Raw genomic sequence first — 16,526 nt, 5'->3', positions numbered from 1 at the left:
GATAGAGGGGAAACAGAAGGGATAGAATATAAGAAAATTCGTGGGAATATATTCAGGAAAACAGAAATTAGACAAGTGGTTAGGAGGTTACAAGGCGAGCGAGAGGTCAAGGGTTCGAGCTTTGTCTGGGGCATTTTGTTTTTGTAGAAAAGCTTATTTGAGGTAGTTCTCACTTTTAAAATTTCTATTATTTTTTTATTATTATTATGATTATAATTGTTATTATTATGATTATTATTGTTATTGTTATTATTAGTATTATAATTATTATTGTAAGTATCATGATTGTTATTATTATTATTATCATAAATATAAGTATTATATCTATTATTATTATTAATATGGATATTACTTATGATATTATTATTAATTTTAAAACTTTAATATTATTATCATTATTTATTTTTACTAATATTAACTTAGTACAATAGAACTATTGTATTGATAAACAAATTAAATACATACATAAATATATATATTTAACACATATGACATAACAAAATTTAATATTTTTATATATATACAAAATGAACATATAAAATATATATATATTAGTAACATAAAAATGATATAACTAATACATTTATATGTGTGTTCAATTACAACTATGAATATTAATAAATATACAAATGATATAGGTTCGTGAATCCGAGGCCAACCTAGCATTGTTCAGTTCCGTCGTATGAATATTTTTACTACAAAATATTGTATTGTGAGTTTCATTGATCCCCCTTTACTCTTTACATTTTTGAGGCTGAGAATACATGCAAATGCTTTATTAACTGTTTTACACTATTTATATGCGTGAGTTTCATTTGCTCCCTTTTACTCTATATATTTTTGGGACTGAGAATACTTGCAAATGTTTTATTAACTGCTTTACAATAATTATATGCGTGAGTTTCATTTATCTTTTTTACCCTTTATATTTTTGGGCAGAGAATACATGCGCAATTTTGATAAATGTTTTTACGAAATAGACACAAGTAATCAAAACTACATTATATGGTTGAATGATTGAAATCGAATATGCCCCTTTTTATTAAGTCTGGTAATCTAAGAATTAGGGAACAGACACCCTAATTGACGCGAACTCTGAAGATAGATCTATCGAGCCCAACAAGCCCCATCCAAAGTACCGGATGCTTTAGTACTTCGAAATTTATATCATGTCCGAAGGAGGATCCCGGAATGATGGGGATATTCTTATATGCATATTGTGAATGTCGATTACCAGGTGTTCAATCCATATGAATGATTTTTGTCTCCATGTGTGGGACGTATATTTATGAGAACTGGAAATGAAAATCTTGTGGTCTATTAAAATGATGGAAACGATTATTTATGTTAAACTAATGAACTCACCAACCTTTTGGTTGATACTTGAAAGCATGTTTATTCTCAGGTATGAAAGAAGTCTTCCGCTGTGCAATTGCTCATTTTAAAGATATTACTTGGAGTCCTTCATGACATATTTCAAAAGACGTTGCATTCGAGGCGTTGAGTTCATCAAGATTATTATTAAGTCAATTATAGTTAGATATATTATAAAATGGTTTGCACGCTGTCAACTTTCGATGTAATGAAAGATTGTCTTTTCAAAAACGGATGCAATGTTTGTAAAATGTATCATATAGAGGTCAAATACCTCGCGATGTAATCAACTGTTGTTAATTGTTTATAATCGATATGGACTTCGTCCGGATGGATTAGGATGGGTCTTCACAGTTTACAGCTCTGGAATTCCTTGTAAGTACACCCATTTCGAACGGGTTGAATAACCGGTGGTGGTGGCGGTGGCGGTGGAGCTTGGGGTTGCATTTCCGCAATGGCTGCGGCTACACGTTCTTGGATCATCTCTTCAATTTGAGCAGTAGTAGGTGTGGATCAACCGTTAGCCATGGTGTTCTATACAAATATTTTGACTCAAGTCAAAATCCAACATTCAATATATAATAATATAGTATATAACAACCAACATGTAAACAGCACAACACATGTTAATTAAGTAACACAAGTTGATACAAGTACCGCAAAACACCATACAGTAAGGTAAATAGAACACTTGTGCAAAAAGTAACATCACAAAGTTTCCATTCATTAATAATAATTTTCATACATCATGATAGATTCGTACAATACATAAGTGAAATATGAAACTACAACTAGATTACATCATGAAATCTAATACAAATGGTCCTACGGTGAAGGTGGGTGTAGGATGTCTAAAACCTGAGCCAACTGCTCCTCGAGCTCAGTAACTCGAGCTCGGAGGATTCCCACCTCCCTTGTCAATTCCTTGACTGTGGGAGATGGTGGGGCAGGCGGTGCTGGTGGTGCGGGTGGTGCCGGTGGTGCGGGTGGTGTAGACCGCACGAAACGGGGTGCAGACGTTCCGGCTCCAGAAATAGTCAGTACGTAACGGGGAACCTTACGTATCTGTGGGTCAGCAGGGTACGGCACAAGCCGTTTACGGGCGGTAACCCTACGACGTCGACCAAACACGTCAGTGAAGGCTCGTCCTCCGTTGATCCCCGGAATGATGGTACCGTCGAAGCGATACATCTTCTTCGGTGGGGTGGAGGGTGGCTGAATAGGTATATCAGCAGGGTCCTCATCATTACTGGAGTCGTCTGAGGAGGTGTCGTCGGTTGAAGCATCAGTGGATGACGGGTCGTCCGAATCATGTGGTGGCTATACGGGTGGCTGAACTGGCAGTCCAAAGGCGGCCAACATCTCTCTGTGTCTGCCTGGCGGAATCGGCACTAAACGTCCATTAGCAGCGCGTCGGCACGGCATGCGCATATGGTTACGAAATATCCCTTCCCCGAACTCCGCGGGAATCACAACACCACCGATGCGGGGCTGTGGATCCGAGGATCTGGGAGCAGAAGGAGCTGGAATCTCCGTAGGGTCCACGTGTCCGTCAATAGTAGCCACTGGTGCAGGTGCCTGACTGCTAGTCCCGGAAGATGAAGCGCCGGGGTCACTCGTGGGTAGCGGGATCGGTGTGTCGGCAGCAGCAGCAGGTGGGGTGGCTGACGAGTCTAAACTGCCCAAAACGATAGCAGGTGGAACATCTGACATCTGAACAAGGAAAATTAAATTTTCCATGTCAGTAAGTCATAAAGCAAGCACGTATTAGGCCAACAGTTTAAATCATGTATAACAGTAAGTAGCATGGAAATAATAACGAATCGTACAGAAGTAGCATGCAATCGAAAGTAAGTAATATCATGCAGTAGTGAAATCATGTAGTAGCATACGACATATAGCAGTAAAAGTAAGCAGCAGCATGTAGTAAGTTTATCGGAAACAAGTAAACTAGCAAGTTGTAGATTAGTCCTATTAGTGAATCCTAATCGGGTCGGTCTTAGACTCACTAATGCAACCTAATTCCCTACAACCAATGCTCTGATACCAAATGTGATGCCCCGTACAAAACCATCGTGTACGAATCATCAACAACAGGATCATTACAAGGTTAAGTACTATATGCGATTTCAAAAAGAGTTTGCATTCATTAATAAAGTGATGTCTAAACCAACATCGAATGTTTTACAATCCAAAAGCCTGCTTCACTAAGTAGAAGCAAATAATAAGTGTATGTGACCACAATGGTCGTTACAAGTCATAGTTCAAAAGTACTAATGTTTGAATGCAACATAAAGTAGTTCATGCGATAACAACTCTAAGCAGCGGGTGTCTACAGCACGACTAGTACACAGCGGAAGCTAACCTCAAGCACCTGAGAAAAACATGCTTAAAAACATCAACACAAAGGTTGGTGAGCTATAGTTTAAGTGTAACAGTATGTAAGGTAGGCTACGAGATTTCAGTGCTACAAAGAGCGTTTCAAAACAGTATGATAAAGTATATGTTAACCGTGGGCACTTGGTAACTAACTTAACGTTTATACCCCCTGAAAGTACATTTGGAAAGTGTGTATGTCTATGAAGTATTAAACACTCGTTAAATGCTAGCGCGACTAGCCCGAGTGGGGATGTCAAACCCTATGGATCCATATCTAAGATTCGCGTTCACCGGTTCAAAAACCAATGACTAAACGTTACCGAGCTAAAGGGAATGTTTCTGCCGTTATATAACCCACACATATATAAGTTTAAGTACTCGTGCCTAGTATGTAAAACATAAAATCCGCATGTATTCTCAGTTCCCAAAATAAGTTAAAGTAAAAAGGGAATGCTATAACTAACAATGATAAAGTAGCGGTAAAGTATGACTCGGAAAGTAAGCAAGTAATGAAGGTTGTCCAAATGGGTCCTCAACCTAAGTCAAATAGTACTAAGTCAGTAAATCGTTCGAATAGGTTTAAAAGTATGTAATTAAGGTCTTAAGGGTCATCATCATTCATCATCAAACAAAAGGCGTAAAGTAAGTTTCGTTTATGAAAGTAGTTTAAAACAAAGGCTGATTCGATCAGTCACCACGGCCTCTACCCTTACTGAATTAAGGTGAGACCAGTGGCTATGGCTCCGTATATGACCGTGGAGATGGTCTATGTGCGAGTAGGTCAGAAATTTCTGCACAACGTTAAAAGGACATAGTGACGATCGGAGGGCCATAAATCCTAAACCGTAACTCGGATTAAGACGAGTCCTATATGAAAAATTATCTAATAGAAAAAAGCTATTTGAAAATCATAATCACAACAGCCCAGGTCTTACTGATCAGACCCAGATCACAGAAAACAGACAGGTCAGTAGGTTCCGGTGGTTCTTGGTGTTCGACGCTTATCACGGTTCTCATCCTTGATGCATGTAGCTTCAAGTGTACAACTCGTTGATGTGTTTGCATCATTTTCACCAAGGTTTGACCATCATAACCCAAGTGCAAGTCTAAGACATGAAGCACAACTCACTTAAGTGTTGCAAGTGTTTTGATGAACCAAAGTTACATCAAAGTCTTAGATCTAACACATACATGAACTTTAAAACTAATAATAAGTTACAAACTTGAAAGTGAACTTATGAAATCAAGATCTTAAGTTGTAGAACATAGTTCTTTAGTTTGATCTTGAAGATCCAAGACTCAAAAGTCTAGATCAAGCATAATTATACGAAGTTATAATTAAAAAGTTTCATTTACATGTTCTTGAACTAGTAAAGTTAACTTTTAGTTCAAGAGAAATGAGATCAAGACTAACTTGTAGTACTTGACCAACAACAACCAAAATCATAAAATTAAAGTGCAAGTAATGAAGTAGTAAACTAAATAAACAAGTTAATAAGTCATGGTTGTTCATACTTTAAAGATTCAAACCAAAGTTTGATCTTTAAGAAAGTAAACTTTAAAGTTTACTAACATGAATTACAAGTATGAGTTTAACAACTATGAACTTACAATCTTTTGATACATTAAGTGTAGAACATAAACTAGTAAGTTTATGTTCTTGAGTGTTCTTGTAAAAACAAGATAAAAGAAGAATGAAACTAGTAAGTTTGATTCTTGAAACCAAGTAAGTAAGTAACAAACAACTACTAGTAACAAAGTAACAACAACAACTAACAAGTATCAAGTAATAATACAACATCAAAGAACAAAGATGATGATGATAAAGGGGTGTTGGATTTCGGTTTTAAGACAAAGAAAGGAAGGGAGAAAGTGTTCTTGCCACTTACAATTTTGAGAGAAAGTGAGAGAAAAATGAAATGCAAGTAGTGTGTGTTTGAAAGTGAAGTAAGATGCTTGTGAGTAAGTAATGTAAAAATGAAACCAAACCCTCCCTTACACCCTCAAATGCCGACGGTTTGGTGTTCAAAAAGGGGGAAGAGGATTGTCCAAAAGATCATGCATGGTAAAGCTTACAAAAGTTGGTTAATGGATGGGTTTACATGGGGATTATGGGCAAACTAGATTCCAAGTCTCCTTAAACAACTAGTTCATTTTAAAAGTGATACTTACATATGAAAGACATGGGCTAGTGAAGTCCATTAAGATGTAGGGTGGGCTTCTAAAGTCCACTAATACTAATAAAGGCCCAAGTTCAATTAAAAGCCTAAGTATGTATGTAATTAACAAGCAATCCAATAAAAGCCCATGTAATTAACTAATAACCTTAGTTAAATAAAATGATTAATAAAACTTAATCATGAACGTAAATAATACTTGAAAATATTATTTGTGTAAGTTTCGGGTGTCACAAAGACGTTTCGGGCAATTAAAGTCAAGTACGGTTAATCATGGCAACATGTAAATGTAATAACATACATTCGTTTAATCACAAGTATTAATAATAATAATTATTAATAAATAAACGTTGGAAAATCCAGGGTCATTACAAAGACCATCGGTTGATGGTCCCATCCATCGGCCGATCGTCAACACACCATCGGTCGATGGTCCCCCCCAATCGTCCGATCGTCAAAATTACATCAGATGGTCAGAAATCATACACCATCGGTCGATGGTCTTGTCCACTGGCCGATCGTCCCTCATCATCGGTCGATGGTCAAAGACCATCGGCCGAAGGTAGTTCATCAGCTGCAACAGCAGCAAAGTGACGGGTTTCAACCCAAAATCACCAAATCTCGACCTATGACTCGTTTAAGACCCCAAAACCGAACACATCTTTTACACTAAACATTTAGAAACATAAACCCACAACTTTTATGCTCAAACAACATCAATTTAAGTACTTTTGACCCAAAAATCACTTTTAACAAAACTCACCTTCAAACTCAATTTACACACTGATTTGGACATGAAATTTGACAAATCTTACCTTGATAGACTCACAACAACACAAGGAATCATTTTCTTGACCCAATTTAAGAACCAAATCGAGATTGAGTGATTAGAGTTTTTGAAGAGGTGAAAGTTAGGTACGGGAGTGATGAAGTGAATTTTCTGGAAACATCAAAAATGAGCTGGTCAAGGCTTTTATATTTGTGTTAAAACACAATACCCCATCACACACGGGTATTTACCAGCTGTCTAAAATCTTTCGCACACGATTAGGTAACCCCAACGAGGTCCAATTAAAATAAACAAACTTGTTCTGGGACCCTTGTCACAAACTGGTCACAACACAAACATAATAAAACACTAATAAAATAATTAAAATAAAAGCACTTAAAACTTAAGCACAAACCCTAAGGAAAAAATAGACAACTTACAACTAGCCCGGGTTTCAGTCTGTTACATTGTTTTAGTATAACTAGCTTGAACTTGAAAGGTGTGTGTTTAATCTTGAGTTTTGGATGATTAAATGTTGTTGTTATGTTAAAGTTCATGTATTAAATGTGTTAATAGCATCATTAGCTTCAATTTGATGTGTAGGTTGATTATGAAAACTTCACTAACATGATTATTGATTTTGTGATTTTGGTTAGGGTTTGTGTGACAACCCGGAAATTTCCGACCAAATTTAAACTTTAATCTTTATATGTTTCCGACACGATAATCAAAGTTTGTAATGTTGAATCTCAAAAATTTTAAATTGTGTTCATACATTCATTTAACCTTGACCAAACCCTGACGATTCACGAACCATTATAATTGAATTGGAATATATACGTATATATATGTATATATATTATAACTTGAAAACGTTAACAAAGTATTAGGTATAATACTTTACATGATCGTATTTGATGACGGTATTAGAAGATAATATCAAATGATTGATTTATCAGATACATTGTATGATTACAAGTCTCTGTTGAGAGGTCCACTTTGATTCAGGAAACCTTTCTTTTTAACGGTATTCGGAAATTTAGTAAAGTGATTTACATGTAAGAACAAAAGTGTTATTATTGAGGAATAGACAAAGGTTAGTGGAGATTCTCATTTAATTTTCAAAAGCGTGCTTTACAGTGATTGACTCGTGTCCATTGGTAAATTAATTATTTAGTTTTCGTATTTTAAAAAAAATATTATTTGATATAATAATTTCTATTATTAAAACGAGTTTTAATTATACAAAACGGACTTTGAAATATAAATAGTTTTGGAAAAACTAAATATTATATCAAATAAATATTCCAATTATTTATATAAATTATATACCTAAATGAAGATATATATATATATATATATATATATATATATATATATATATATTACAAAGTAATATTAATATAGTTGTAAAACGTTTTAAATTAAGAAATATTTTATATATTATTAAATATATCTTAATAAAACAACGAAAAGTTGATTTATAGAAGCAAATGATCAAAACACTCAAATGTATATGTTACACTTCGTGTAATATAATTTATCATGATTTAAGATTATATTTTGACAAGGGTATGAGTCACGAAATGTAAAGTGCAAGATTTTATAGCGTACAAAACGTTATTTGAAAAACCGAAACTAGGACATGAGTCGAGTGACATCGTCCAAGTCATCGGAACAAAAATTACAAACTAACTATGTATATGAATATTTTATAATATATATGTAATTATATAAATTAAATAAATTATATATTAAATATTAATTAAAAGTGTCGGCAGCCCGAATTAGTGGAGTGTGAGCTGGAAATCGAGGCCATGCGATCGCATGGCCAAGTGCCCATCAACCCATGCAATTGCATGGCAGTGTGGCACTCGAATTATCTATAAAGCTCGTTCATTCTGATCGACACAAACGCACACATACATAATCATTTCCTCTGTTATTTATATTTATATTATATATTATTTATATTATTAAGATTAATAATATTATTAATCTTATTAATATTAGTATTAGTAGTATTATTATTATTAGTGTTATACACAAAATACTACGATGAGGTTATGTCCAAACGATTTCAAAAATGGTTTTTGAGCGGGATAGAGCTAAGGAAGTTATGGGTTATAGTTATGGAGGTTATGGGTATGATTCGTGGGTATGCTCGTGAGTCAAATCTAGTGTTTATCATCTCCGTTGCGTCAACATACTTTCCTGCAATATTGAATCTCAATATTGATAGGTGAGCACTCATAACTTAACTTTTATATATTGATAGTGTATCCCTGACTAGTGCTCGAGTATATATGATTATGCATACTTGTATATTTAATTTTGTCATTAAATAGATTATGAATTTAATACATATGCTACTAGGATAAGGTATATGATATGCATGTCGTTGGAGTGCTGATGAAAAATTAATAACTTTTTATTTAGAAAGCGTATGATTTCGATGAACGGATTAAAAGATATCGTCAATTGAATTTTAAGTATTATTGTTAAAATGATTATTATTATCGTTATCGTTATCGTTATCGTTATCGTTATCATCGTTATATTCGTTATTATCTAATAATCAATATTATTATTATTATTATTATTATTATTATTATTATTATTATTATTATTATTATTAAAATAATTAATATTTTTATCAAAACGATGATTTTATTATCGTTATTATTATTAAAAGTATCATTGATATTAAAACTATCACTTTTATTAAAATTATGATTTCAATAGAAATATAATTGTTATTATTAAATATCATTATTATTATCATTTTAGTATTATTATTATTAAAAATTATCATTTTGAATAGAATTATTATTTTTATAAAATATTATTACTATTACAGTTAATAATAAAAAGTATCGTTATTATTAAAATTATCATGATTAGAATAATCATTTTAATCATCATTTGTAAATATAAATATTGTTATTGTTAATAATAATAATAATAATAATAATAATTATTACAAAATAATACAACTTTTACTCATTATTATTATTATCAATATTATTTTATCAAATAAATATGCGATACAAAAATATTTTTACCACACGTAATATAAATACATTAAGAATACATACTACTATATTTTTATGATATTAAGTGAACTTTATAAATTATATTACTTAAGATATATAAATGTATATTTTATCATATATAAATTTTAATATAAATTTTAACATAAATCTTTATTTATTAATAAATGACTTGTATTATTTTTACTCTAATAAAATCTGATAAATATAAAACGACTATATTTATGTGATATAATAAACTTGTATAGATTTTATAAATCATCTTGGGTCAAATTGACTTTTGTTGACTTTTGCATGATAATCTCGAGCATTAGGATGGTGACACACTACGACTTGACCTAAATTGTTAAACATATATTGACCAACATATAAATATATATATATATATATATATATATATATATATATATATATATATATATATATATATATATATACTTAATATAGGTTCGTGAATTCGAGGCCAACCTTGTACTTGTTCAATGCCATCATATGCATAATTACTACGAAATACAGTATAGTGAGTTTCATTTGCTCTCTTTTTAAATGCTTTTGCAATATATATTTTTGGGACTGAGAATACATGCGCTGTTTTTATAAATGTTTGAAGAAATAGACACAAGTAATTGAAAATACATTCTATGGTTGGATTATCGAAATCGAATATCGCCCCTTCAAGTCTGGTAACCTAAGAATTAGGGAAATGGCCCCTAATTGATGCGAATCCTAAAGATAGATCTAAGGGCCTAACAAACCCCATTCTGGAATTTGAAATGCTTTAGTACTTTGATTTAAATGGTGATTACGATTGCCAATATTTATGGCATACTTGCGAGTATGCGGGGGATATTCTATATGCATTATGTTAATTTCGGTTACCAGGTGTTCATCATACGAATGATTTTTATACACTTGCGAGTGTAATGTTATTTATAAAAAATGAAATCTTGTGGTCTATTAAAATTATGGAAATGATTGATTACGATAAACTAGTGAACTCACCAACCTTTTGGTTGACACTTTAAAGCATGTTTATTCTCAGGTATTAAGGAAATCTTCCGCTGTACATTTGCTCATTTTAAAGATATTACTTGAAGTCATTCATGGGATATTTCAAAAGACGTTGCATTCGAGTCGTTGAATTCATCAAGATTGATAATAAGTCATTCATAGTTGGATATATTATGAAATAGTATGCATGACTGTGACCTTTTGTCGTAATGAAAGTTTGTCTTTTTAAAACGAATGCAATGTTTGTAAAATGTATCATTTAGAGGTCAAATACCTCGCAGTGTAATCATATGTTATTGTACTCGTCCTTATGGATTAGGATGGGTCGTCTCAGTTTGATAGACTTAAATATGAACTTTTGATGCATTGAATGCTATAAAATGTTGTTGGTAAGTGTTTAGTTGTATTGTAGGCGTAATTACCTACGAAACAACGTATTATATGTAGGTAGTAAGTTCTCGAATTATCAATTTGCATTTATGATCTTGAATGTAATAAATGATGAACATTTAATGTGGTTTTGGTTGTTGTAATTGTCGGATTGATTGATGAAATGTGCTTAGTTGTTTTCCTCATCAAAATACCTTTCCAACGGTGTAAGATACATGATTTAAGTGTTTACGGTCCACAATTTGTGTTTGTTTGAGTTTTGGTTCGAGACTTGTAAAATTTCAGCAAACTGCAACTGCCCAGGTGTTTGGATGCCGTCCCAACCTTTGGATGCCGTCCAGGCCTTCATTGCTGGACGCCGTCCAGCCAATCTGGACGCCGTCTAAATGAAATGCAGAATTCTGTTTTGATTGGTCGTTTACCATTTAATTCTAACTATGCTACGCACCTCCGATTAACATGTAACTTGTTCTAACATGCTCATATATGATTATATAACTCAGAAAAATTGTCCGAGACCCGACCCGAACGTGTTGACTTTTTTGTTGACATTGACTTGACCAAAGTTGACTTTTATTCAAGCGTAATCGAATACTTATGCAATCCTTCTAGCGTGCTTTTATACTTGTATCTTGCATGAAACTTGACAATGTAACTCACATGCTATATTAATCGAGTCGTAACGAGCCATAGGACTAATTGAACAACTTTGACCGACTTCATGCTTACCGATATTGATACAAGCTATTGTTTAGGTCGAGACTAGCATTATTTCTTGCACACGTTACTTTGTGAAGTACATTTACATTCGTGCACTTAAGGTGAGATCATAGTCCCACTTTTACTCTTTTATACTTACATTTGGGATGAGAAAACATACACGTTTCGTTTTGCAAGTGAACACAAGTACGAAAACAAACATTCTACGTACGAGTTAGAAAAAAATTCCTCAATTCGATTATCATTAGTTACACTTGGCGGGTGTAAGCGAGAACTTATGTTGTATGGCCATATGGGTTTGACAAATCCCATTCGGACGGTTCGCTACCGTTATGCGGATGAAATATATTTTCGAGAATAAGTGTAGGTTCTAACACTATGTGTATGGGGTAACGTTAGTTAAGCCTTGATAATTGGGTGCTCGTGATAACAAATTTTAGAATGGTTTACTATTATTTCAACGTTATAAATCTTGTGGTTCAACTTATATACTCACTTACTAAACCTATGATTTCACTAACGTTTTTCGTTGACAGTTTTCTAAATGTTTTCTCAGGTCCTTGAACGCTAAGTGATACATGTTTCCGCACTCTATTTTTGATACTTGCTTGGATGTCGAGTATACATACATACTTGGAGCGTCTTTTGACTTTACTTAAATTGTGTCGCATAGGTTTCATTTGTACTTAAAATGTTGTGACTTATTTAGTCGGTGAACTACTTTGTAACTTTGAAACATCCTTACATTTGAAATGAATGCGACATATTTTTGGTCAAACGTTATTTTAAAGACTTATGACCACGTAACGGGACCTAAGTAGACGGCGCCGTTAATGACGATTTTGTCGGGTCGCTACAAAAGTACCTGAGACAACTTCTTTTGATTGCTTGGCCTCATCATGGGTCATTAAGTAATTTTGTCCTCTCGCCATCCCCCCCGCCTTTTCTAGCTTTTTCACTTGATCATTCCTCAAATCGGGACATTCTGTCCTTCGGTGACCCTCTTTATTACTATTAAAACAAACGATTTTGTTGAAAGATGAGTTCATACAATCACGGGCCATGTACCCACGTCGACCACAATTGTAGCACGTGGGTCCAAAACCCTTAGAAGCCCCCTTTTTCACACTACTGACGCTCTCGGTCACACTCTTACTCTTCTTGTTCGAGTGGCTAGTAGCTTCAAATTTTCGTTTGCCAAAGGTGAAGTCACTCTTTCTCGGAGCAAGCGACTCAAAACCCTTAGCGATATCAAACAACTCATCAAAAGTTTTGGCCGAATTCCTACTAATCCTTTATTGATAGGTATCATTCAAGGTTCGGTAGAAATCTTCTTTCAACATATGGTCATTCCCGACATACTACGGGCAAAATTGGGTCTTTGATAAGAAAGTGGACTTGAGAGTGTTCAAATCCATTGACCCTTGCCTCAAAGTACGCAACTCGTCCTTAAGCCGCGTAAGATCGGTCGAAGTTTGGTACTCCTTGAAAAATTCCTCCTTAAACTCGTCCCACGTCAAACTCATACTTTGTTCTTCGCCATAAAGTCGGATTTTCGCATCCCACCAGAACTTGGAATCACCCCTTATCATGTGTGATGATCTCTCCAAATCCATATGGACGAACACGTCATTCATCGATTTCATTGCGAGGTATTTGACCTCTATATGATACGTTTTGTAAACATTGCATTCTTTTGAAAAGGCACACCATAAATGAATATTTAAATCAAAGGTTTTCGGCATCTGATAATTTCTACATATAGACAATCACCGTAAATAAAAGTTTACAATAGTACTTCCGTTGACAATGCAGTCAAAATAAGATACATGGTGATGATTTGGTGAATGCAACGTTTCCTTGTAAAATATGCCATGTAAGACTCCATGCACATAGCTTGTCTAACATATAAGCAAACAGCGAAAGACTTCTAGGGAACCTGAAAATAAACATGCTAACAAGTGTCAACACAAAGGTTGGTGAGTTCATAGTTTTAATGTTTTGCATAATCTGTACATAAAGGTGGATCACAAGATTTCAGTTGTTTCATCCAGAAACGTTTATCAAAATATTCTAAGAAATTGAGTACCCTGGTAACTAAACTTTAACGTATATATAATAAGTACCCCTGTTTTAACATACATGCAACCAACATGTACAATACACGCAATCCAACGTGTACTAAACTCAAATAGCATACGTCTGTTCTTTAGTTCAGGCTAGGGTTTCTATACCTGGAATAGACGGGGATGTCAAGCCCTATGGATCCATATATAACTACTCGCGCCCACAAGTTCTTATAACCGGCAGTTAGTAGTTACCAAAGCTAAGGGATTTTTGGTTCAAACTCAATGTAGAATTAAGTATGTACTCGTGTCCATTGCTTTTAAAATAAAGTGCATGTATTCTCAGCCCAAAAATATAGATTGCAAAAGCAATTAAAAAGGGAGCAAATGAAACTCACCTTAGCAGCACATAAAGTCGTTCAACGAAATGTGACCGAAACTTGGAATACTAAATAACCGTAGATCTCAACCTAGAGAAAATATGTTGGTCAATAAATGTCTATCAAGCTAGGTCAGGTCATAGTGTATCACAATCCTAATGCTCGAGATTGACATACAAAAGTTATCAACAGTCATTTCAAAAGGTCAATTTTGACAATAGTTCAACAAAATGAGACGTACCTTATATAAGGATTCATTTACTCGTTTGGTAATATTCAAAAATCCAATTTATCAATCTTACAAACAAGTTGTTTAAATATTAATTGCAGATTCAAAAGCAATTCCAATTAACGTCAATCATAATTCAGTTGACCATATCTTTTGATTTGTTCATCGAAATTACGCGATTTCTAAATGAAAAGTTATTGATTTTTCGCCAGCTTTTCAAAAACATGCATATCATATACCTTTTATCAGTAATATATGTATCTAATTCGTGATTCATCATAAACTATTTAACGACGAAATTTAGCATACAAGCATGCATAAACATATATACTCGAGCACTAGTCAGAGATGCACTATTAATATATAAAAGATAAGATATGAATGCTCACGTATTAATATTGTGAATCAATATTGCAGGAAAGTACGTAGACGCAACAGAGTTGATAAACACTAGGTTTGACTTGCGAACAGTACCCATGAATATTACCCATAACCTCCATAGCTATAACCCATAGTTTCCTTAGCTCGATCCCGTTTGAAAACCAGTTTTGAAAGTGACACGCTCATGACCTCGTCGTAGTATTTTATGTATAAATAATAATAATACTAATACTACTAATAATGATAAGATTAATAATAATAATAATAATAATAATAATAATAATAATAATAATAATAATAATAATAATAATAATAATAATAATAATAATAATAATAATAATAATAATAATAATAATAATAATAATAATAATATATAAATATATACATAGAGAGAGATATCGAGAGATATAGATTGATAAAACTGGAACCATATCGAGTGCTTTTATAGCACATTTTGTCACCAGCTCCCCCATGCGATCGCATGGGTTTGATGAGCATTGGCCATGCGATTGCATGGCCTATTAATCCAGCTCAGGAACGTTTAACTTCTAGTTTGTCGACATATTATTTAATTATAAATATAATATATTTAATTTATATAATTAATTATATATTATATTAAATTCACATGCATAGTTGACTTGAAATTTTTGTTCCGATAAGTCGTACGTCGTCACTCGACTTATGTCCCGGTTCCGGTTTTTCGAATGTCCTTTCGTACACTTAGAAAACTTGCATTTTACGTTTCGTGTCACGTACCTTTGTCAATGTGATGATCGCTCCAAATCCATAAGGACGAACACGTCATTCATCGATTTCATTGCGAGGTTTTTGACCTCTATATGATAAGTTTTGTAAATATTGCATTCTTTTGAAAAGGCACACCGTAAATGAATATTTAAATCAAATTTTTTTGACATCTGATTATATCTACATATAGACAATCACCGTAAATAATAGTTTACAATAGTACTTCCGTTGACAATGCAGTCAAAATAAGATACATGGTGATGATTTGGTGAATGCAACGTTTCCTTGAAAAATATGCCATGTAAGACTCCATGCACATAGCTTGTTTAACATATAAGCAAACAGCGGAAGACTTCTAGGGAACCTGAGAATAAACATGCTAACAAGTGTCAACACAAAGGTTGGTGAGTTCATAGTTTTAGTGTTTCGCATAATCTGTATATAAAAGTGGATCACAAGATTTCAGTTGTTTCATCCAGAAATGTTTATCAAAATATTCTACAAAATTGAGCACCCTGGTAACTAAACTTAATGTATATATAATTTATACCCTTTGTATAATCATCTTAATAATACACGCAAACCAACGTGTACGCTTCTCAAATAGCATACGTCCGTTAAAAGGCTAGCGCTCTAGCTCGGACGTGGATATCAAGCCCTATGGATCCATATACCTCTATTCGCACCCATCGGTTCCTATAACCGACAGTTACTAGTTACCAAAGCTAAGGGATTTTCGGTTCAAACTCGGTGTAGAATTTAGTATGTACTTGTGTCCATTGCGTTTAAAATAAATTGCATGTATTCTCAGCCCAAAAATATATTGCAAAAGCAATTAAAAATGGAT

This window comes from Rutidosis leptorrhynchoides, chromosome 6 (genome assembly GCF_046630445.1).
Source record: "Rutidosis leptorrhynchoides isolate AG116_Rl617_1_P2 chromosome 6, CSIRO_AGI_Rlap_v1, whole genome shotgun sequence".
NCBI lineage: Eukaryota > Viridiplantae > Streptophyta > Magnoliopsida > Asterales > Asteraceae > Rutidosis > Rutidosis leptorrhynchoides.
The sequence above is the reverse complement of the archived record's forward strand: the minus strand, read 5'-3'. Positions refer to the sequence as shown.